Genomic DNA, 22,101 nt, shown 5'->3' on the forward strand with positions numbered 1-22,101 from the left:
GTGTGAGCTTATGTGTGTCTATCTGAGTGAAGATGAAGAGGGCGATGGAGAGATTAGATATTGCCTAATGCCAACAAGTGATAATCATCTCCTCCGCTTCATATCTCGCTGTCATAAATCTTTATCTTTCGCCGTTCTCCTAGGAGGGCTGTTTCAGTTTCAGGTCACATCATTAACACTTTCAGTCAGCCCGGCAAACTTAAAACTGTATTAACCCGGCTAACCTACACCTCGTCAAGCAATCAGAGATGTTAGCTTCACTACGGAAGTAAGAACATCCTCACATCAGAACACAATCAATTGTATCCCATAATGCCTTCAAAAAAGGGACAAGAAATTGCAGCATTTGGCTGTAGATGAATCAATGAATGAATGGCCATCTTGGAGCATGGTGCCAAGTTTTTCTTAATTCATCCATAAGGAAAAGCCTGGCTGTGTCCCACGAGTCTCATATGCATAATAATTCTAAGTAATGAGTACTGTATGCATAATTCGCTTCTATCTGATATTTTACAAGAGGTAATATTCATTTAAATCAATTCATTAAGTTAAATAATGTATAATTTGATCAATAATGTATATCTTTTTATTATAGTTCCTGGAAAATAAAGCCAACCAGCCACTTCTGACTGTCCGTCATTCTCCCACATACCGACCCCCAGTGTGCTAAACCAAGATTTTTAGTGGCCACATGAAACATTTGTAGGAGGCGCCACTGTTTAAAACATGGAGTTCAAACCGCCAGCCCGGGGGGGCAATTTCAGGCCCCTCAGCCCCCTCCCTCCAGCCTGTGACAAAAATATAAAATAATCTAGCCCACAGGATTAAATAATTATTACTAGCTATTTCCTATAAATTTAAAGTACACCTTCATATAGAAATAAAAACTGGTCTCAGGGTCTTCATTTGTTGTTTGGCTCCAAACAACAAATTGGAGCCATATTGGCTCCAAACAACAAAGATGATTGAATGAATATTGCTCTTTCTTGTAGTACTTGAATGTTGAAGTGGGCCTCCTATGAGATGACAGTAGCAGCAGTGGCCCCCAAGCCAGTTAGTTTTTTTTATAACATAAATCATAAGGATTTATGTGTTCTTGACAAACAAAGCCTCAGTATTAGTGAACGCTGGAGTTTTCTTTTAAGAATCTGTTGGTTGTACTCTGTTCATTCTTCTGTTGTTTTCATTGTTGTCTGTATGTGTAGACACTTTAAATAAACCTTGACTTAAGAAGGCTTAGAGCTGCTGGTAGGTGGATTTTGTCATACAGAGCCAGGCTAGCTGTTTAGGCTAAGCTTCCTGGCTACTGGCTTTATAATAACTGTCCAGACATGGTATTGATATTCAGTATTGAATTAGCTTATTTCCAAAAATGTCAAACCATACCTTTAAATGTGGCCATTCAATCATAGTATTTATCATTGACACATAGTGAGTTAATGGGCTTTAGGATGATGGAAACGTTATTTATTTTAGTAGCAGTGTCATGTTTCACTGTGTTGCCCTGCGTTGGCACATTTACTGTAGATTCATTTGTACGTTTGCAAACATCTGACAGCTTTTACATTTATATGTTCTGTCAGCAGTGTCGCTTTCAATAGTGTTGGTTGTTAAGTCCCAGATTTAAGATGGTGTTTTGCACCTTTTCCAGCATGTGGAACAGCATTTTGGTCACTCATTGTTGCTCTGTCGCCAGCCTGTAAAAGTCTATACATGATAGACATTGTGAATTTGTTTTATGTGTCCTTATGGACACCTGAAGCTCACCCCAATGATCACTAAATATTAGTTGTAAATTAGAAGTCTTGAACACAGACTGCGGAAAGTGTGATATTAAAAAACAGACCTTTATGTCACCACCAAAACCGGATGTTTACTGAGGATGATTCTGAGCTGGAAATACCTCAGGCTGTCATCACTTCATTTACATTTGGTCCGTCTGTGAGAATGAGTCAAAAAAACAACAATCCAGACACGAAAGATACCTTACCGCTTGCTTGTTTTTAGGCAGGGCTAAAATGTTTTGGGGCAGTTTTTTCTTCATTCTAACATGCATTGTGCATTGTTGTATTGTAATCAATTAGTGAAATGATGATGTAATGGAACTTGTAAATTTACCCAGGATGCACTCCAGCTAAAACCATCAAATGAGACAGGTGGCTGGCGGTTCCTGTGGTAACACGCTTGTCAGGAAGGAAATGATATTCATGGATGGGGAACAAGTGAGATGAGCCATTTAACATCTGTTTTAAAAGACGCAATCCTCACAGGAGGAAGTGGCATGTTTAGCAAATCTGTGTTTTGGCAAGGGAAAGATGGATGTGATCTCTGTTTGTTAACTCAAGACATAGTTGCCAGGTGTAAATTTAATCCAAATAAATCCTGTTTCATACACACGCTCACGCCACACTTCAACCCGCCGTCGGTGGCAGAAGACGATGAGCACAGGAAAATGGGGTTATGAGGCAGCATTTCTACTTAAGGAGTTTTCATGTGACAGAAGTGAGAGTGGAAATGAGGTAACTTTGCTGGGTGACTTGCTGCAGTCTTGACCTGGTTCTACTAAGCTTCAATCTTTCAGCTGTCTGTGTGATGCCATCAAAAGACTGATATCCAACCAGCACAGTGACATTTAACCTCCCTCCCTCTCTCCTTTTTATCTCTCCCAGACACACATGTATTTTCATGTGCTCTCTCTCTCTCTCTCTCTCTCTCTCTCTCTCTGGTTCACCGTCTCTTTTATGTAGGACATAGCGTGTATATAGATAGATATTTTCAGTGTCTTGGTCCCCAGGAAATTTCACTGGGAAACTTCCAAAGAACAGATCGCCCCACTTTCCTGCCACTAAACTGGAACGGCCAATTTCCCTCCCTCCTTGTTTGACACCGACACACAAAATGGCACTCTGATGTGCAAAAATGGTCATCGCAAACCTCCTGCACATCCTATTTGTGTGTGCAAGGACTTGCATGCACATCTATCACTGCAGCCATCCCCCGTGAAGCTGTGGATGCAGATGGATGAAGGCTAATAATGTGTGTAAACTCTGACCCTCTGGTCAATTGAGCACATATGTAATCATCCTCCAGCACTAAGGTGCCCACGTGGGAGCTGAACATCACAGAAAATGTCATTCTAAACTGCAGGGACCCAGGGGATCTTGTGTGAAGGAGAATGAAGACGTGTCTTCTACGCACATTCTGATGTAACCATCCCTTGTGCTATTAAACTAGGGTGAGCACCGGTGGAGGAACCTGGTTTGAGTTTGAAAAAAAAAAAAAGGGCGGGGTGTACGACACCATCACTGGTGTTCTCATCATGGAAATTTCATAGAATTAGGACCAGGACACCTACAAAAAGAACGCAAGCACATTTGGTGTCCCAGAATCTCCCTTCCGTGCACTCTACTCTCACCCATACCATCACATCTACACTATGTAGCTATAAACGCAATGCATACAACGTACATCCGTACACAACAACTGATACAGTTACAGAGCAAGTAAGAAGGCTGAAAGAGACACGTATATTCTGTCTATTCTGTGCCATAAAAGTGCCTAAATATGCACAGATGGGGTGAACTGTGATAAGCTGACACAATATATTTTATACAAACAACTAAATAACTTACATCTGCCAAATTTACAAGAGCGGACAAATAATTAAGAATTTGTTGTTTCAAATTACTCACACGAGATCCGATCTCAATGCTGATAGCAAGAACGCATTCAAAATACCATGTGTAAGTGCAAAGGCATCTGGATAACGTGTCCGGATACAGATTGCATTTTAAATGGGGTGTGACGATGTCAAAGGATCACTGAAGTTATTGCATTTATGCTTCATTATCTGGGGACCATGAATGTCTTCCATCCAGCACAACAGTTCAACTGCAAAACAGTCACCAAGACATTCATGCTTATGAGAAATCAAAACGTTTCATGCCGACAATAAGCCCAAAGACATCTATCCAATTCTGTCTCTCTGATTTTTGAGCATCAAAAGAAACAGTACTGTAGTACAGGGAGCGGATTTAGAGACATGTTGGGGAAAACCAATAAAACAAAACCCCGGAGGGCTCCCTATATATAGACAACAGTGGATTATAGTGAAGATGTGCGTGGGTGTATGAAACTACATAAAGACACAAGAAAGAAATGAGCGTGCGAGCTCTTCCTGAGGGGTAAGAGTGACCTCATAGCCTATTTCCCTGTGGTTCAAAATGGTGTTTGCCTCAGGCTACCAAACCTTGACTCACAACACATATTAAGGTATTTTCCAGTCAACATCATGTTTTCCAGACCATAAAATCAATTAAATAAACGTTAGCTGGAAGCCTGGCCAGTCAAATCAGAAAAATGTGATCAGCGTTAGTAAGATTTCTCTTTCTCTCCTGCCTTGAAGCTTATCTTCCCTCCCCCTTTTGTGGACTGCATAGGTCACCTGCAATATCAATTTAAATGTTATTACAAGGTGGCTGATGTCCCTTGAGCCAGAGGATTGCTCATTTATTTGCCTATTGATCAAACAGAGGTTTGGTTGTTTACAGGGACCTGTCAAAATCTTGACAGCTGATGAATGTCAGAACCACACACAAAGCAACCCGTGTTTGACTAAGCAACAAGCTACGGCTCTTATTTTAAAAAAGTTTTGGCTTGTGATAGTATAACAATACTGTAAAGGATATTCTTCTACCCATAAGAGCTGTCACTGTATTGATTCAGTTAAAAATGAGATAAATCCTGAAATCTTCAGTGATTCTAAAACTGGTGGTGTACTTACACTGCATTTCCCAGAGATCACTTGCTTTACACTGTACCTTATAGTCGATACAGTTGTATCACTGCAAAATATCTATACATTTTTATGTTAGCCAGTGTGTAGGATTTAGTGGCATCTAGTTGCAGATTGCAACTAGCTGCACACCACTCACGTCTGTATTTGACTTCCTTCGAATGAAAACGGGCAGTGTAGTGTGTAGGCGAAACTATGGTGGCCCTATCTACAGCCAGTGTTTGGTTTGTTCATTTTGGGCTACCGTAGAAGCATGGCAGTTCAACATGGTTGACTCCCTGGAAGGCGACCCGTGTCATCTGTAGATAAAAACAGCTAATTCTAAGATAACGAAAACACAAAGATTCCTATATTCGGGTGATTGTACACTCATGAACACATAGCTGTGAATATTTCATTTCTGCCAATGGATCCACCTAAATGTTACACACTAGACCTTTAATTGCTTGCCTGTAAAATGTCACAAAATAATGAAAAATGAATATCCTAAAACCCGAGGTCACATATTTAAATGTATTGTTTGGTGTGACTAACAATCCAGAAGACAAATATATTCAATTAACTATCACATGAACAAAAAAAAGCAGCAAATCCTCTCAAATGAGGAGCTAGAACTGGATGTTTGATCATTTTGCTTTAAAAAAAAGATTAAAATATTTAAAATGTCTGTTAATTGACTACTTAATTATTTGACTAATCGTTTCAGCTCCACTTTACCATAAAGCCGTCTTGCACAAGCACAAACAGTATTTCTCTGCGTGCATGTAAGAGGCCACAGTGTTTGTTTAAGCTTCTCTATTCTCCACAGAAGAGATGCAGACAGTCAATCAGCTCGGGAGCCAGAGTGCTGAGATCTCATTCAAATAGCCTGCTAATTAATCATCTTTATTCGTCATCGCCTCTAAATCTCTGTGGGACCGCTTAGAATCTGTACTTGTTTTCTGCTAGCAGCTATATATGCTGCCTGCTTCAGAGAGAGCTGAGTAATATCCTAAATCACACAGACTCATGTCTCTTGTCTGGCTGAAGAGCTGAAGTGGTGGCTCGGCTCAGAGCGGCAGGACCCACTTGCTGGTATCTAGGGCCATACTGAGGGCCAAGTTGGGGCTATTAGTTGGCAGCGCATGGGGAGCTCATGAATAAATAAGCCACAATGGGAGTTGCTGTAGGGGAGGAGACTGCCTGAACATACGAGGGGCTGTGAAATATTAAAGGTGGATGCTGTTTTTTTGGCCGCAGGCGTCAAATGAGAGCCGGACCATGTGGCAACCTCCAGGTCATCATTTGTGTTTTCTAAAGCTTCACATGTCTCACTGGTTCTATTCACAAGAGCCTGCTGGATTTCTGTTTTGCTTCCCTCTTCAGAACAACGTTCTTTGAAATCCTGTCAGAAAGTACCAACCGTCAGCAGAGCTGGCGAAGCATTGGAAGTTTTGATCTTGACCCACTGGGAGTTGACCAAAGCTGGGAGGTTGTGATGAGCGTGCAGCTCTGACAAGACTAAAAAGCCAGGTTTTATGCGGAGATTGGAATTAAACACCTTGAACCAGGAGACACGATGAGAGCTGTTATTCATACTCTCTTCTACACTCTCCGACAAAACGAGGTAGAACGAACAGAGAGCCAAAAGCTGGACAAAGCTGTCATAGTTTGAAAAAGCTGTGTTTGACCAAGTGAAGGGAGTTTTTAAGCTCCCTGCGGTTCAGCAGTGGCTGAATCAGCACTTCTTCCTGGAGGGTCTGTGGTTTCACGTTTCAAGGCTTTTGAATGGAAAATCTATTTCCTCAGACAGATACAGCATCCCAGATAGACACATTACTTAAACACATCTTTCACCTACTCTATACTTAGCAATTCTTGGGGGATTCTTTCATACAGACTACACAAATACCAATTAATCATCAACACTGAATTAACAAGAACATTTTTATATCAACTAAGATTTGTCACAACTTCACTTGTCACACTTCTTCATAGAAAAAGGCAGACTATCAGCTACAGAGTAGCTATGAGTGTTTCTATTGATACTTCATTACATATCAGAGGCAAATAGGATTTTTCATACAAAACACACGCTTAGAAAATATAATGCACACAATCTCCTTGTGGAAAACTGAACATCCCAACCTATTTTCAATACAAATCCCCTTGTTTCAACTATTCTTTTAAATAAAGTTTTATTTTTCATAATTCATGCAGCAATCTGCCTCATTCTTTCTTGTTTCCAATCCTTTCTAGAGCATTTTTAAACAAACAATACAGTATTCTTGCTGCACTGATTTTTTTCACTTGTTTTAGGAAATATGGTTTTCAGGATGTAATTATATACAGAAATGTTTTCATGAGATCAGGGATTTTGCAGATTAAACTGCCCAACAGTAATCAGTATGGAGTAATTCCATTTAAAAAAGATAAAGGCTACTTACACATTAATGCATCAGTGATAATTCTATAATACATTATATATATACAACACGGAGGAGAATTTGTCCTTTGGATGTAAGTACAATTGGCCAATAATACTGAACTGTACTTGAGTAAGCTTTTCATGTTTAGGACTTTTAACATTGTGGTATTGCTACTCTTGAGTTAAGTTCTTCTTCCACAAATGTCACAGAACTGAAGTGCATTCAAAACACTGCCATGTATTTGTCAAGAGAGAGTACAGTTGTTGCATGATATCACCATCCTTTTACTTGTCTTGTGCAAAAACAGCTTCACCTCCTTGTCCTTCACTTCAATAATCCACTGGGACTCGGCCGCTTTTGATGCGCAACTGTCATCTTGTTATCTGGCTTGAAAGTGACAGCAAAGTAACAAAAGAAGCCGAGGAGCCCAACGAATCATAAGCCACAGATTTAATCAGGCTTCATAAACTCCAATCACAGACGGGGGAAAGCCATCACATGTTTTCTGTTTTAATCTAAGCTATGTAGGCCAATCAATACGGCTTCACATCAAACGACTCCTATAGGCTATATCTCCTTCCTTCGCCTCTTTCCATGCATACTTCCCTCCAGATTCAGTTTCTTTCTCTCTCTCTCTCTCTCTCTCTCTCTCTCTCTCTCTCTCTCTCTCTCTTTCCTCCTATAGCTTGGACTGGCAACCTCAACAACTTTCTAATCATCAGCCGCACTTCCCCTTTTTTGTTCTCCTCCTCTGATGAAACACCTTAACTTTGCAGAGAGGACATGTTGTATTGTGTGTAAATGCACGCACACTGTAAGTCTGAGCATGTTATTGTGAGTGTGTCACCATCAGATCCTCCACCCTCTGTGAGCCAATTTCACATCCAGCACTGCCAACCACGAGGGAGCTCGCAGTGTCTGGTGTCCAGGCGAGCTGGCAGGATGTGCTGTATCTCATATATCACCTCCCATTCACGCTGCCATGCCCCCCCCTCCATTGTTACTATAAATACTGCCAGCTGTGCTTCCATTATTAATGCAGCAAGACGCCCGAACCATCCCTGGCCTGAACATCGCCGATTCATCATCTTCCATAAACTTTAAAACACCCACTACTGCCTACTGCTGGTGCAAACGGACACCCATAAACAAGAGGATAAGGTGCATGCACACACACCAACACACACTTCTGCCCATGACAAGTTCATTGGTGGAGGAGGAGGCAGGCAGAGAGGCAGAATCAGCATGAAAACCAAAAATAACACATTGCATCTTGATGACAGATCACTTACTGTTTGAAAAAGGCTGTAACGCAATACGGAAGCAGAGGGCCGTAGCTCAGCGGTGGTGAACTGAATTAGGCTCTTTTCTTTTTTGGCTGAGACACAGAAACAAATTGAGATATAATACTGTTATTTAAGGTTGCAGGGATAGAGGGAGAGAAAATAATAAACTGTTTCTGTAAACTGTTTTTGTAATATCAAAGCTAATCACTACATTAGAAAATGTATAGTCAAAAGCTAAACCACGCAGGCAGGATTTTCCATCAGCTGCAGCTGTTTCCCCCGACACAGTTACGCTGTGACAAAAACAAGGCGAAGCAGCTTGACACCTTTCAATCACAAGCTGCAAACCTGACACCAGTTTTAGTTTGCACAAAGCGCCCAGTCACAAACAGCGACAGTAACGTCAGCAGAAATCTCAGCGCCACCACAAAGGTCTTGGACTGGACTGACAAGCAAGTTGACATATATTTTAGCTTATGAACAAGTTTAACTACTGACTGAAACAGTCTAAATTCATAATGTCCATGAAGTGATATGGAGCAGCATAGAGAGGTAATGATTTGCAAGAATCTTCATGAATATCTACCTGGGGATGCCCTGGGAAATTCTGGTCTGATACTGATTTATGTTTAATATAACAATATGCCTGAAAACTGTTGTTTTTTGTTGTTAGTTATTTACCTTTTTGTTGCCAGGGAAACAGAGAAATCTACAAAGATAAGTATCTCTGCCTTGTTGCAGCTCAGCCTAGTTCTCTTCTCATCATAGATGTGAGAGGTGGAGGTAAACAGTGTCCTTCCTGCTGCATGGAGCAGCTCAGTGTTTGCGTGAAATTTGTGCCAGTGCTGGAAAACAGAGATAATTATTTATCCACTGTTTAAGTTGGAAATAAGCAACACAACATTTAGTCTGCATAAAATGTGGCAAATATTGGCTGATACCGATGTTGGGCTGATACATTGGTATCCCTAATATCTACCTTCTGAGCGGATGTGGCTCAGGCGGTAAAGCTTGCATGTTGAAGCAACTTTGGGCGAGATACTAAACTCCAAATTGCTCCTGATGCTGTGCCGTTGTTGTGTTAGTGTGTGTGAGTGGGATTAGTTAGTTTCTGATGAGCCTGGCAGCCTTTGCTATCAGTGTATTTATTATAAAGCTCTTTGAGTGGTCAGACTATGCGTTATATGATTTCAGTCCATTTACCACATTTGAAAGTGCAGTATGAATTGCCAAACGAGATCACCTACTAACCAAAAAATGATTTGATTTCAATCTATGTCCCAATGCCTGCAGCTTACACAGATATTACACATTTCACTGTTTGGTTGAATCAAATAAGCCTCTCGCAGATAAAAGAACATGAAACTCGCTTTAGTTGGATAGTCTTTGAACGCTGTTCACGATCCTATCAGGCTGTCGTGCTGCACTCGAGGCTTATGGGAATAACAGGGAGAACAAATTTAGGATTTCCAGCTTAAAACACGGAAGTGTGTGCAAGTGTTTTTGCGTATAAACTCATTTGAGGTCACAAAAAGAATCAAAAACTGAGGTTTTTGTTGGTGACGCATCAGATTTAATCTTTCCAACAAATGAATCATCACATCCATCAAATCCACCTATCACAGCATTTACAAGTAAAGAAAACTTTAAAAATCAAAGACTAATGCTTAAAATCACTTTTCTAGTGATGAAAACAACTGTATGTACTCGAATGTTGGTTAAGTGGCCAATCCCTAAATTTCCAAGTCGTATTTACCACCTGAAATCTGATATGAACAGTGCTTTCAAGTAAGAATTGTATCTACTGTCTTACCCACAGGACCTGAATGCAGCATTAGATCCTGATGCTTATGCTGCTGCCTTCAATCATGCACAATTACACACACACACACACACACACACACACACACAAATCCCACCCCACCCTACACTGTGATCATCATCCCGGGCCAGCACTGCTCCGCTGCCACCATGCATCTGCTGCTGCTAAATATAGAAACCCCACTTTGATGATGCAGCGGTGAATGTTGGGAGAACTCAAACCCCCAACCCCCCCCAATGGCACAATTAGCCCTAATAAACTGAGAGTGAATTCATGATGCACGGAGGAGTCTGGCCAAAGCCCTCCAACCCCCCCTCTCTAATTACCATGAATAGAGTCTTTGCAATGGGACAGATGAAATCAGTTTGTGAGAGAGAAACATAGCAATGGCAATAAATGGTACAGTGTTGTGTGTATGTGGTGCTGATGGGGGGGGTATCCCCTTGGGAACCAGAGCCTGGCTGGGCATCAATTGCACAAGGACAAATACACACACACTTACAGACAGACACAGCCAGCCAACAAAACATAATCATCCGCCACAATAACATTTTTCTTAATAATTTGCAGTTTGATCATTCAGTGTAATTTTAAATTTGTCTTATGGGTAAAACATCTGTTCTGCTACTCCTTATAATCCCATATATCATGATAAAATACAGCACAGAAATACTGCAGCTAAAGACAGCAGTGTTGAAATGTGTTCAGGTACCGAAAGTGATGCAATTTTTGGGGCATTTTGTTCTGCTAGTTGCCATATGTAAACTTTTAGCTTCTGATACTGATAACAATATTGAAAGTGGCTTTATCTGATAACTATATTTTAGCCAATATTCTCATTAGCCTTGCTATCGGCGTGGCTCTATGGATAGCAGTGTCCACCGATGTTCGTCCAGACTATAAAATCATTATTATTTAAAGGATTATCAGGAAACTTTGTACAGAAAGTCATCGTTTAAATCCATGTCCGCTGCAGCAGGGATCCAGCTCAGGCACATGGGGCGGCAGATCTACCAGGTAAACTCTCAGGGCGACCCGAAGGTCAATATTTAACTCCTAAACTTTGGTTTATGACCAAATACCTGTGCATTTGATCAGTAGCTGTACTTTGTTTTTAGGGATAATTAGCAACTGTTAGCATGCTTACATGCTAAACTAAGATGGTAAACAGGGTAACTTAACATCAGAAAGCTAGCATTGTCACTGTGAGCATTTTAGCATGTAGGTGGCTTGGATTAATTTGGATGCATAGTCTTGTTTTTCTTTTCGCAACTACTTTCAATGACCCTCTTAAATGTGTTCATTACAAATTTATGACCAATAGCTTAAAGCAAAATCATTTAGCCCGTAACTTTGCAGTAAACTTCACTGGATATTTAAACATTATGAATTAAAAAGCAGTTCCATGTTAACCTTGACTTTACAAATCTGCCAACATTTATCGGTGATAGGCAAATACGAAACCATAACACTGGCTTTCCAATACTGTATATTGTTCAAGCTCTAGTTAGCAGAGAGGTGGTATCCATCATTGCACTATAAAAAGAACAGTGACACATTTCAAGACAATCCAAGCAAAAGACATCACAGGAATAAAGAAACTGTTTCATTGAGGTCCAGCTCAGCAATGTGTTTCTGAAACTGAATATCAAAAGCTCACAGATGACCATGGCGGATTGGTGATATTGTACACATCTAACTCACCTCTCCTCAAATGTTTCATGGCAGCATCAATTTTCTAAATCACGCCAGGTAGAGAAAAATGTACTGTTGGCAATGAGGGTACCTCTGTCTCCCAATCACCCCGACAGCCCATTAACACCAGACAGAACCATCACTCTGGTATGATGAAACAGTCGCAGACACTGAAATGATTAATAGAGAAGGAGACAGAGCGACTCGCTAAGAGATAGGTGGTTAGAGGTAAACGACAGAGGAAAAGGAATAAGGAGAAACAAGAGATAGGACAACGTTGAAGTAGGACAGAGCGCAGGGGAGGCCTGTCTGTCCCAGATCAGTCGTTTACTGCCGGCAAGAGAGGGAGAAGGATTGAGTGAGATAGGAAAAAGAAGAGAGAAAGGAGTGAGAGAGTAAACGAGATGGCTAAATCTGGAGTTATGAACTACATCCCCCCCCCCTCCTGAGCAGCATAGCAAATATTGAAAAGAAAGTTAAGCTCCACTCCCTGCACTCAGGCAAATATACCAGGAGAGAGACTGAAAACAATACAGGCGCAAAAGCTCAGAGAAAATAAGGCTCTGACAATGGGACTTCTGACAGGTTGTCAGCACAGCAGCAACTGAACAGAGGGATAATCAGTCCAAAAGACACAGCGTTTACACCCTTTCTCTCCTTCTCAAGCCCCTGTGGAAGAGGATTCTGAATGAACATGGCTTAAAATAATTAACAAAAGTCATTCAACAATAATTAATCAACACATTGTGAAGGCCCGTTCTCCCTCTTTAAGACAGGTCTGCTCTCAGTGTGCTGATAAATCCTCTTTCTGTCAAGCTGTGTTGAACTAAATGACTGGAGAGAAGAGATTTTGGTCCCTTGATCCCCAAAGAGGGAACTGCACGGGTGGAAATGTCAACTGTGTGCTGCGTCCTCTGTGTGTGCAAAGGAACTAAAGTGTGGCATTCCATAACGCTTTCTGACCGAGAAGGAATTATTGGTATTTTCCTGCTAACGCTGGCTGAATGTTAATTCTTCTGCTCGGGTGGCAAATCATGGGTGTTCGCTGGACCTTGACTCTCTTTGTGCCAAACAACATCTGAAGCACAAACGACATGACAGTCAGTTAATCAACGATCGACAGCGGCCGCATCAGCCTGTTGGACCAGATCAACTCAACTTCCACGAGCCAAATTAATTGAGCTCCAAGGGAGTCAAACTGAGCAGATCTGGACTCAGCTAAAGTGGGCAGAACCTCTGAACCTCTTCACACTGACAGACTCCTACTTGATGCTGAGTTTAGTCTATTTCTCCCATCATTCAAAGGCAGCGAACTTTACATAAATCTTACCTGGCTGAGGACAAATGAAGAGCTGGATGTTCAATGTAATACTGGAGCTTTTATCAAACTAACTCCTTCATTAACAGATTGCCTGTTGATGAGGCAAGTAACAGTAATGTCGTACACTTGTTTATTGCTTCTTACTCTCCATCAAATGAATGTATAATGTTGTTCTTAACCTCTACAGCAAAGCAGTCCCATTTCTGTGATGATAAGGATACTAATTTGCCAAAAAGATATGTTAAAATTGAAGAAAGAAAGCTCTCAAAGGTAAAACCAGGCGAGCAAAGCACCTGATATAGTGATTAGTTAAACCTACATTCCAGCCTCCATCATCCATCTCTGCCTTAGAAACTGCAGAATGGTCAAATAAATGTGAAACTGATTGCACTGATTTGATCCAGCATGGGCAATCTAATGTGTCTGGCAGTTTTTTTTTTTCATATGAGCACTGCAACTGATCTATGGAGAGCTTGTACCAATAAGTTATAGTGTAGCGACTGCTTGACATTGGTGTTTGATGAGTGCGTTTGAACTTAGAGCACCACTCAAAGCAAAGACTGAGTCATGTGTCTGTAGTGCCAACACTTAACAGAAAAATCACTGCACGTTGACAAAAGCACTTCACTTTTATACATCAATACAGACTGTAGGCTTCTCCAAATCCACCATTAATGCACTGATGGTGGCATTCAAGGTTTCCTCCGTTGCAAATTGCGCTCATGGTGTGTAACGTTGGCAGTCCTCTCTGATGAGCCGCTCTGCCATCCTCTACCTCCGTGTCCCTGAGGCAATACATCGTCATATACAGAGCACGAACAGCATGTGCATGTGTGTGTTACTATGACTGTGTGTGGGAAACGTGCCTGCCGTATGCCATTGTCCATATCTGTGTGAAAGCTCTCCGTGAACGCCTCCAACAACAAGTTATTCGCAGTTTAACTTTCAAATCCTGCTACGTTTAAATCCTCCTCGACGCTCTGTGCAACACAAAAGTGGCTTGTGTGTAATTATGTGTGCCCTGTAAAGTGACCTGCCATCACCTTCCTGTGGGCTGTGTTCGATAGAGACAAAGGCATCTATAGATAGACTAAACTAAGGTGGACAGATAATGACAGGGGCAGACCAAACACGTGTTCCCAGCTGGCAGGGTGACCCCTTTTCTTGTAGAGGCAGCAGCTCGTGCAAGAGGACATCAGTTTGAACATGTGCTATCGAATTCATCTGCTGTTTAATGCATGGAAAAACACATACCTACATCTGTTCCAGAGTGCATTATTGCACACATTCTTTGATGCTAAGGTGCATCTGTGTCCATGTTCATCCATGCATGTCCGGCCTCACACGCTACAATCAATACGTCAGAGTAACCAAAGTGTGATTTACTTGGTTATTTTATACACTAGTTAGCCTTTTAATGTGAACACTGAGCAGTGAACTGCTCTGTGCACCAGAGCATCAGCAATCCTTGGCAGTCATGCAAATGTATGTGGGAGGGATTATCAGTTTGACACTCTGATAAATCCAAGAGCTGACAAGTAGCATCTTTCATCTACTTATATCTCTGTTTTACTGACGATGCCACGTACATTGTCTGATTCCCTGCCTTGTCTTTGCCTCATCTACAAATCTGTCCCTCCACAGCTGCCTCCTCCTCTTTTTATTCTCCCACTTTCTCTCTTGCACCCTCTTCTTCCGCTTTTCTGTAAACCTGGGATAGTGTATTCATCTGCTGGCATTAAGGAGTGATCCATTGCCAAACACTGTTTAGTTTGCCTTCTTGTGTCCGTGCATCCCTTGATAGCTCCTCTCAAAGCTGTTTGGCTTTTCTCATTTCGTTTTATTTTCATTTCCAGTGTTGATTTTGTGCAACCTGCTGTATTTAAAGCTGGGATACTGCACGCACAGACTGCCATGTGAGAGAGGAATTCATGTTTTCACATCAATGCAGTAAACTTGAACATGCAAACCCCCTCCCACCCCCCTGCTGCACACATACATACACCCTTCTGACATCCCTCAGCAAACATAAAATCATACTCTAATCTGCTTTGCCATGCACCCCCCCTCCATCTCCATGCATGTCTCCTTCAGTAAAGAGAAGAAAGAAAAGCAGAAAAGACAGAAAACATTCTTACTGTCTTCTACAATCCCTGATGAAATACAGAAATCCCTCCTCTGGAAAAAGGGACAGAAGTAGAAAAGAGAGGAGGGGGAGCCCAGCGGTTGCCAGTTGCAGAGGAACAAGGAGTGAGGAGGGGCGAGCAGGAAGATGATGAAGACTGTGGTTAAAAGGGGGTGGGGGGGAGAAAAGAAAAGACAATCACTGCTGCAACAATGAAGACCCTCCTCCTCCACAGCCGCCGCCGCCGCCGCCGCCACGAGAAATTACAAGGTGTCCGGCGTGCTGCTGTACGCTGTGGGATGGAGCATTATCCTCGGCTCCCAGCCCGTCCTCCAGCAGCAGCAGCTCTGTAGTAACACTTCTCTCCACTCGGTCCGGCAATCTCCCCATCCCTCACTCACTATCCTCCCTCCTCCCTCCCTTCAGCATGTTCAGTGCCCCTCTCTCTCTCTCTCTCTCTCTCTCTCTCTCTCTCTCTCTCTCTCTCTCTCTCTCTCTCTCTCTCTCTCTCCTTGTACTGGTTGGTTGGTTTCTCTCACTCACCCTCCCTCCCATTCCCTCTCTCTCTCTCTCTCTCTCTCTCTCTCTCTCTGTCTTTTGTCCCCCCCCTCCCTCCATCTCTCTCTCCTCCATCATTACCCGGATACAGGGCATACCCCCCTCCCTCCTTTTATCTCTCTCTCTCTCTCTCCCTCTCTCTGTCTTTGATGTTTTGGAGTTAGACTCTTAGCTGTGGAAAAACTCTGTTTTTTTTCCTTTTCACAGAACTGAAAGCACCATAGAACACAGTGGGATCCACCCAACGGTACAGAGATACACACAGTAAACACACACAGACACACACAGCACACACACACACAAAAGATTATCAAATAATTACCATGCAATATATCAACAACAAAACCACACACATCAATTAGAGCTAAATTTCTAATTTTTAACGGATTCCTCCATAATCCAATGATAATATCTAAACCATAGATACAGAACAGCACAATCTGCAGCAGTGCAGCTAACATGTGTATTCCCTCTCTGTCTCTCTCACACACACAGAAATATGAATAAAGAATGAAAGAGATGTGTATAAGAGGATGAGGGAAGCCACTGCTGCAATGCTTATTACCATACGTAGAGGGGGGTGAGGGAGGAGAGGACCGTGGGTGGAGAGGGAGCCTTCTACTGATGAGCTGAACTGAATAGCAAGTAGAAATCAACTCCATTATGTCAATCATGGTTGAGTGAAGCATGTCAAACCTCATCTCATAGGCTTGATGAGCTAACACCCCTCTAATAGTTGAGGAGGAAGAGGAGGATGAGGAGGAGGATGTGGAGGATGGGGGGGGGTTATCGTGGTCGTGTGTAATAACAATGATCACAGAGAAAACAGATGTTTTTCAGCAGTCAGATCTTTGTTGCTGAGGGTGGTAGATTGGTAGATGTGAAGTCTGTGCTGGCTTGCTCGACACTCGGTTAGTCAGAAGCTCTTGTGGATTATCCAAGTGAGATCCCAGAGCTCCAGAACTACCAACAACTACAAAAAAAAACATCTGCTGGAGAAATTCCCTTGGCAGAAAACGGTCTGGTTATAGCTGATGTTGACGAGTGCTACGCTGCATGATAATAGGCGACAAAATATCAGTGGTTCAGAATCCACTGATGGATGTAAGAGGGCAAGCTCTCCTGTTGTTTCACACTGTTACATTATAAAGAGTATGAAAAATTTCTTCTCAAACACAAAGCTTTTTGGATTTCGTCTGCCTGTATCTCAGCAGCCTCATCTTGATAAGCATTTCTGGTAAATCTTGCTTTTTATTCGGCTGAAACATTTTCCAGAATTGTGCTGGTCTATTTGATTACTCAGGTTGTCCTATAAATGTGATATAGTAGTTAAATTTTTCCTGTTTATGGATTCCTCTAACTTATCGAGAAACAATATTTCTATGGAGCTGGAGATCTACTAAATCTCATACACTGGTGCTGTTTTGTTTGTTTTTGCACCATTTGCCATGTTGTGTTTTACATCTTCCTGACAAAGAGCCTGTTGGGTTGAAACACTGCCTTTTAGTCCAATACATAGTCCAATAAGCTACAATTCAGTGGGCTGATATTATTCAGACTGTTAATTACTTTCTTTGAGGATTATTTTCTCAATTAAAAGTCCAGTGTGTAACATTTAGGAGGATCTATCGGCAGAAATGTAATATTATATTCATAGCTAAGTTTTCATTAAGGTATAATCACCTGAATATAGGAATAGTTGTTTTTTGGTTACCTTAGGTCCATTTTTATCTACAGATGCCGCGGATCTGAATTGTTGAACCGCCATGTTTTTATGGTAATCCAGAACGGATAAACCAAACAGTGGCTTTAGATAGGGCCGTAGGTTCTCATCCCCAGGTCATCAAATACAGACCCAAGTGGTGTTCAGTTACTCTAAATCTGCAACTTCACCGCTAGATCCTACACACTGGTCCTTTAATCAATTAATTGTTAGGTCTGATTAGAAAACAGTGAAAAATGTCCATCGCAGTGTCCAAGAACCCAAGGTGTTGCCATGAAATGTACAATTTTAATCTGTCCAATAGTCAAAAATCCAAACAAAATAAACTGTACCAAAATGTAGGGCAAAGAAAAGCTGGAACAATCAAATGTTTGGCATTATTTCTATTAAGCTCTAGATATCATCTGCTGTTTTCTAACTGAATCTGCCATCCTGCACCTGGACTAAATATAACATCATATGTGCTCACACATACCATACTGCATGTATCACACTATTACCGTGAGGGAAGCAAATGCCATGTCATGGCACCATATCTCAGGCATGGTGAGGCAGTCTGCGCTTCAACTCAAAGGTCACATTGACAGGCAAAAGTGGCATTAATAACTATAAATATCACCGTCCTTCACTTTATTTTCTCTCATTAACATTACATCCATTAGCTCCAAGCTGGGCAATGAATGTGAATGAAATGAAACCTCACACAGCGGGGGCTGTCCACCTCTTCACTCAGTCAGTGACTCATGCGGAGGTAACTTTTTCACACAGTATTAAAAGTATTACACCATCTGATCTATTGGTTTCTTTAAATAAGGCTTGCATTGATTGGTCAGCCTCTGTGTGCCAGCGCTACTGCTTTGACTGATTGAGTCTATATGTATGGAGGGGAGGGTGTATTTAACAGCTTTTGTTCATCAGGCTCAAGCTGGAACAACACTATTAATTGGATGAGGGTAAGCAAGCAGTTGCAGTAAGCTAAAAGGGATTGCTGTGCTTCATCAAAACCACACACAGGACTGTGGCTTGTACAAGGAGACGGGGGAGTCGCCTTAATAGCGGACAGTCAGACTTAATAAAGAAAGATAGCCATAATAATGATAAGAGCAATATCCCTGCTTGTGCAGCTGACATATTTATTCAGCCCCCTCTGTCAGACACACAGGGTTTTGTTAGAGTCATAATTTACACTAATGCACTGACACCTCAGCCAGTAGCCGTAGTAGTCATTTGGAGCCTTTGCCACCTGTCACCTGGGAAATAATGTGCAATGTCAGTGCACCTTTCAAAAGCTCTCGCCTCCCAGCCTAAGCTTGTTTCTCAGGGTTACAGACCGTTTGTGCTTCCGTGCTCCTTCAGCACAAGGGTGACTGCGCTGCCACCGCTGCTGATGGCGGTTCCAGCACTCATGAACAAAATCCAGCAGCAACTCTACACAGTCAGCCATTTTACACAGCACACACCCCCGTGATAAAATGTAATCCTCAGAGTCCCGAACATGGGCAACATGGAGTCCTGGGTTACACACATGCATGTAGTTAAGGTTTAATGGAATTGTGATGAACACAAGTGCGAACAGCGAGTGAGGTGAAGTCTTAATGAATAATTAAAAATTAGGGAAACAAGCAGGGTTACAATGGTTGAAAAATATTTCATGTGGCACAAAGAGGAATTCTAAAAAGCAATGCTGCACGGAGTAGACAAGGTTAAAAGCAATAGTGGAGAGTAAGTACAGTACATTTACTTAAGTACAATTCTGAGTGTTCATTGATTATTTCCATGTCATGCAATTTTATACTCAACTACATTTCAGAGGGAAATATTCAACTGTTTTAGTGCAGGGAAATTATTTGACAGCTTTTGCCACTTTAGTTACTTACTAGGTTACTCAGATTTTACATTAAAAAACACACATAAGATTATAAAATACAACACAAAATGGTTATTTTAAAATGTAATTTAATGAATGATTTATTGTAAGGATGCTGCTAAGTATGTCTGGAGATTAATGCTCTGTGTTGCAAAGATACTGCACCCAAGAAAGCCCCCCACCCCCAAGGGAACAATAAACATCTGATTTTATCTCAAGGATTAAACCAGTAGTTTCCAACCTCTTTGGTTGCTGATGCTTTACAAAAAAGCAATGTCTGTGAGTTCTGTGAGTAAACAACCAAACTGTACACAGTTAAAGGTCCAGTGTGTTACATTTATGAGGATCTGATATAATGTTTATAGGTATGTTTGCATTAGTGTATAATCACCTGAAAATAAGTATAATGAATTATTGTGTTTTTGTTACCTTAGAATGAGCCGTTTTTATCTACAGAGGGAGCGGGTGCTCTCCTATAGAGGCCACTATGTTGAACCACCAAATTTCTACAGTAGCCCAGAATGGACAAATCAAAAACTGGCTCTAGATAGGGCCTTTTTTCATTTTCATGACCACCATAGACCAGCTACACACTTGCAAGGCAAGCACAATGGTTTTTTTCCCAGGATGGGGAAGTCATGACCCTCCCTGCTCTGCCTCTGATTGGCTCACCCTGACGTTCTTACCCTAACCCTCATCAATCTCACTCGTCATGCCTTAACCTAACCAATCCAACTCACAAAGGCAACTAGCCAATCATGACTTCCCCACCCAGGGGAAACAAAATTGGCAAGGTAATCAATTGGTTGCAATCTGCAACTTCACCGCTAGATGACACTAAATTCTGCACATTGACCAGCTACAACAGTAAAATGAGACTGAAGCATCACTATTAACATTGATCATAATGTAATATATAATGATGTATCAATCACAGAGGACATTTTACTGCAGAACCACTAGTTTTCCTTTTTATATTCTAAGTACATGTGGCTGATAATATTTCTGTACTCTTACTAAAGTGGGATTTTACTTTTACTTGTAATTATTTTTACAATATTACTTTTACTTGAAAGTCCTGAGTAGTTCCTTCATCACTGGTTAAAAGGAGATAAAACTGAAGAAGTCATGTTTTGATAATTGCTGGGACCAGGACTGATGTTGAATTAATGGGTGCATAACGTAAGCAGAATAAACCAGTGTACTCTGTTATGACAGCTGAGAAACATATTGGGTTTTATTATTAATATCTGTCACAGTTTCTTTGTTTTTCTGTCCCTTTAACTGTAACATCTCCAAGACTTTGCCTCACTACTATAACGGATAATCCCTCCCTCTCTCTCCGTCCTCATTATGAGAAAACTGTTATACTTGGCATCAGAATTAACTGCTCGGCTGCTACTGAGAGCTAGAAAGAAAAGCAGAAGTGGGTCATATGCTGGTGGAGAGGAGGGAGAAGAGGGGAAGAACACAAGTGCTGGTTGGGGATGAAAGCACAGGTAGAGAGGAAGGAAGTAAAGGCTGAACACCAAACCAGGAGGATGAACGCTTGCCCCAAGCTTTGAATTTAACCAGGTGAATACAACAGAGCGGGAGACAACAGAGGAAATGACAGTACACACAACTTTCTCACTTGACGGTTAGCTTATAACAATGATTTTAATTTATTCTTGAGTGTATGTGATGGAAAGAACAATAAAAGTGGCAAAAGTGGCAAATACCAGTGTAGAAATTGTCTGTTACAAGTAAAAGTTGTTTTCAAAATATTAGAAATACAGAATTAACATCAAAATGTACTTAAAATACCAAAAGTATATGTAGCCATGATGCAAAATGTCCCATTTCAGAATAATATATATTATTGGATTATAATTATTGATGCATTCATATGTAAGCATCACTTTGTTGCAGCTGATAAAGATGGGATTAATTTTAACAACTTCAAACACTGCTGTGTAGCTTAATCTATAATAATCCAACATTATTTATTAGTTCATTATAATTTGTATGAATAATTTGCGTCTGCAAAGTAACTAAAGTTGTCAGCTAAATGTAGTGAGTGAAGAGTATATTTACCTCTGAAACGTAGTGGAGTAGAAGTATCAAGTAGCATAAAATGAAATTACTCACGTATCTTAAAACTGTACTTAAGTACTTGAGTAAAGGTGCTTAGTTACTTTCCACCACTGCTATTTAGTTTCATAAATTAAAGCTAGTCAGTAAATTTAAGCAGGATTTTAACAATGTTCAACTAGAGCCTCTCCAGTGTTCAGCTCCTTGATTTGAAGAATTATTCCCTTATTCTTATAGTCCATTAATTGATTAGTCAATAGAAGATTGATCCGCCATTCCAGTTGTTTGCAATTTGTTTGGAAGCTGTTGGACAAAGCAAACAGTTTGAAGATCTTACCTTGAGGCTTTAGGAAACAAACAACATTTTTAATATTTCAGCAGATTAATCGTTAATTGAAGCCGTAATCTGAATACAATGACAATGGATG

At 41.1% G+C, this 22,101-nt stretch overlaps 1 protein-coding gene across 1 annotated transcript in view; it reads right to left on the reverse strand.

The window, feature by feature from the left end:
- shank1 (SH3 and multiple ankyrin repeat domains 1) overlaps nucleotides 1-15,943 on the reverse strand; it is a 74,319-nt gene extending 58,376 nt beyond the window's left edge. Inside the window, 1 exon segment of the mRNA XM_051388765.1 lies at nucleotides 15,466-15,943. The gene's annotated coding sequence lies outside the window, so the exon portion shown is untranslated.
- Nucleotides 15,944-22,101: the final 6,158 nt, after the last annotated feature.

Source organism: Dicentrarchus labrax, unplaced genomic scaffold (assembly GCF_905237075.1).
Source record: "Dicentrarchus labrax unplaced genomic scaffold, dlabrax2021, whole genome shotgun sequence".
Lineage (NCBI taxonomy): Eukaryota > Metazoa > Chordata > Actinopteri > Moronidae > Dicentrarchus > Dicentrarchus labrax.